General features: G+C 38.2%; 1 pseudogene; it reads left to right on the top strand.

Annotated features, from left to right (window-relative positions):
* The first annotated feature begins 2,370 nt into the window (after positions 1–2,370).
* LOC143035986 (U2 spliceosomal RNA) lies at positions 2,371–2,495 on the top strand (annotated as a pseudogene).
* Positions 2,496–3,754: the final 1,259 nt, after the last annotated feature.

Genomic DNA, 3,754 nt, shown 5'->3' with positions numbered 1-3,754 from the left:
TACCACTGGTTTGTTCTCTTACCCTAGTGACAACCTAAGTTTGCAACTTCCTAGGGTCATAACCCCGGCTCAGGAGAAGCGACACACACACACACACACGTAGACAGATTCACAGTGAAGATTGGAACTCCGGAGAAGAAGTGAAATTTTCGTGGAGCTCAACAACAAGGGAGTACATTTTTGTATTAGTAGGGAAGTGGAAAGCTCGTGGTGTAGTGGGAAGGTGATGAAAAAGGAGAAAGGGAGGGATTACTGAGGGAAATGGAAGGAAATGAGGAGGGAGACGAACGGGCTCCCCCTGACAGCAGGAAAAATGTAAACATCTTAGAGGTCTGCTGATGACGCTGGAAAAATTGGAAATATCAGTAAAAGCATTAAGGTTAGAAATATAGATAAGAACAACACAATTGAAAGTGAAAATAATAATTTCCATGGATTTAATGAGGGGTGGGGGATGCCAACCTCCCCTGATTAGCAAGTCTAGAAGAAAAACTAGAAAAAATGGCCAAACATTAGGAGAGTGGGTTCAGTCAACTTACACGGATTGGGCAGAATGTTGATAAATTGGAATAGTTAAAGAAGGAGAACCAAACCCTAACTAAAGAAAACCTCCCCCGATTAGCAGGTCTAGGGGAAAAACTAGAGAAAATGACTGAACATTGGGAGGTTAGGTTCAGCCAACTTACACAGATTACGCAGAGTTGATAAATTGGAAGAACTAAAGAAAGAGAACCAAAACCTAACTAGAGAAATAGAAGAATTAAAAACACAGTTAAAAGAAATAAAAGATGAGAATGAGGAATTAAAGAAGAAGAATAAAGAGTCCACAAAGAGGGAGAACATACAACTTAGAGATATCGAGTGGGAGCAGAAAGTCCCCCCTATGAAAGAGATAGAAGTAACTAGGAATGAAATAATCACTTGAGTAACCTCGATGTCAGAAAATCGTATGGACCAGATGAAATGGCAAACTGGATTTTAAGAGAATGCAGGAATGAACTGACAAAATACATAGTCTAATAAGCAGTTCATTGAAAGAAGGAAAAGTTCCAGAAGATTGGAAAAAAGCAAATATAGTACCAATATATAAAGGGGCAAAAAAGGAAGACCCTACTAACTGTATACCGATCTCTTTTACAAGATCGATAGATGGGTAAGGCATTTGAAAAAAAAATACTAAATCAAAGGCAATTTGGATTTAGACAAGGACGATCATGCATCACAAACTTAATGTGTTTCTATTCAAGGCTATTAGATGTAATACAAGAGATGGATGGGCTGATTGTGCATTTCTAGACCTGAAAAAAAAAACTTTCGATAAGGTGCCACATAAGAAATTGCTAAAGAAATGAGAAACTGCAGGAGGAATACAGGGAAAACTGCTGAAGTGCATGGAAGACTTCTTGCATGAAAGAAAAATGAGAGTGGTGATAAGAGACAAACACTCTACTTGGGATGAAGTGACTAGTGGAGTTCCACAAGGAACAGTTCTGGCTCCAATAATGTTTGCTATATATATTAATGATATGGATAACGGAATTGAAAGTTATATCAGCTTCTTTGCAGATGATGCAAAATTGTTGAAAACAGTGAACACTGTAGATGATTGTGAGTCACTCCAGAGTGATCTCAATAAAATATGGGGATGGAGTAGGAAGTGGGAGATGGAATTCAATATTAAGAAGTGTAGTATAATGGAATTTGGAAGAAACAAATAAAGAATAGTAGGATCAAATAGATTGGGATAGGAAGAAATTAAAATAGTAGAAAATGAGAAAGACTAGGGAGTCTTTATTATGAATAATATGTCCCCTGAGAAACATATAAACAAGATTTTTGGAGAAACTTATAATTTAATAAGAACAATCAAAGTGGCATTTACAAACCTAGACAAAGAAATGGTGAAGAAAAAATACTGGTCACTTTAATAAGACCAAGATTGGAATATGCAGCGACGACGTACAAAAAAAAAAAAAAAAGTATAACAAAACTTGAAAGAATACAAAGAGCAATTACAAAATTGGCACCAACACTCTCAGAACTATCATATGAAGAGAGACTAGCAAAATTTGAGCTACAGACATTAGAGCAAAGAAGAGAGAGAGGTGATTTGATAACTATAGAATCATGAAAGGCATAGAAACTATTGATAGAGAGAATCTAATAAAATTGGATAGCAGAGATACAAGAGGACACGGAAAGAAAATCAAGAAAGACAGTGATAGAAGAGACCTGAAAAAGAACAGCTTTCCCCACAGGGTAATAGACGTTTGGAACAAGTTAGATGAAAATGTGGTGTGTGCAAAAACAATACACAAATTTAAAAACTGTCCCCTTTCCATAAAATGCAACTAGGAAATTACACACACACACGTTTCTCGGCCTTTTAGCTAAGATCAAAGTGTAGTATCTGTTCTTATCAGCTTCATACACGTCGGTCGAGGTGACAGCGAAGTTCGGACTCCGGAGTTATCCAAGTATTTCAAGGATCACAACGACAAGGAAGTACCTGTGTTGTATTTATGGTGAAGGGGAAAGCTCGTGGTGTAGTGGGAAGGTGATGAAAAAGGAGAAGGGGAGGGATTACTGAGGGAAATGGAAGGAAATGAGGAAAGGGAGGACTTGGTCCAGGAGGCCAGGCGACTTGTAAACAAATGAAGGACGAATGATGATTTTGAGGAAGAAGAGATTAGCAAAAATGTAAAGATTAGAAATATAGACAAGAGCAGCACAATGGAAGGTGAGGATAATAATTTCCAAGGATTTAATGGGGGTTACCAACCTCCCACAATTAGCAAGACTAGAGGAAAAACTTGAGAAAATGACCGAACATTGGGAGAATAGGTTCGGTCAAATAACAAAGATTGCGCAGAGAGTTGAAAAATTGGAAGAACTAGAGAGGGTGAACAAAGACCTAACTAAAGAAATAGAAGAATTAAAAAGACAGTTAAAAGAAGTAAAAGATGATAATGGGGAATTAAAGAGGAATAAAGAGAATAAAGAGTCTGTGCCGTTACGAGAGGTAACGGGGCTTTTTTATATGTCCGTGTATCCCCATGTTTACATATTTTTTGTCGTAAGGCTCGTTTCCCCTCGGAAGAGGTTTTCAATTTTGTTTTTTGTAATGCTTTAATTTTAAGTATATTTCGACCAGAGGCCTCTTCTGTTCGAAAATGCCACCTTGTAAGTTGTCTGCAAGCTGTGTTGCAAGATAACATCTCATTATTTGTACAATGTTCACTTAAAGAATTAGACTTAAGAAGGTGTGTAAGAACCGGTTGCTGTTTTGTGATGTCACGTCACACATCTAGGCGCCAGTTTGGTTCGAAACACCTAAAGGTGTATACCCGCTCCCTTCGCGGCCAACTCAGTAAGTTTTTGAGCCGAATTTAGTTTTAGATCTGGTATATCGCTTCTTGTGTGTCATAATGAATTTAGCCTTAAGCTGCTCGTATTTCATGTTCAGATTCTTTGTAATTCTGTATAAAAGCTGTTACTAACGAGCGCCACTCTGTATTGTTTTACAGCTTTTCATCTACTTCTACTCTTCCTCCCAATTTCTGTCTGCCCCTCCATAGTTTCAATGGCAGCACCTGTTGTGTGAAGATGAGAAAGTCGTTTTTCCTATTGCCAATAAACGTAGCACCGAGTACTCCGTGGATCCTTACCCTCTCCGCGTTTGTTTACGTTACGTAACGCAAAAAGAGGGCACCCGTTACGTTTTCCCCTATGCGCAGCATAGTAATTCGCTGCG

This window comes from Oratosquilla oratoria, chromosome 19 (genome assembly GCF_046742065.1).
Source record: "Oratosquilla oratoria isolate Oo_2021 chromosome 19, ASM4674206v1, whole genome shotgun sequence".
Lineage (NCBI taxonomy): Eukaryota > Metazoa > Arthropoda > Malacostraca > Stomatopoda > Squillidae > Oratosquilla > Oratosquilla oratoria.
Note: the sequence above shows the minus strand (reverse complement) of the source record. Positions and strands in the feature narration are given on the sequence as shown.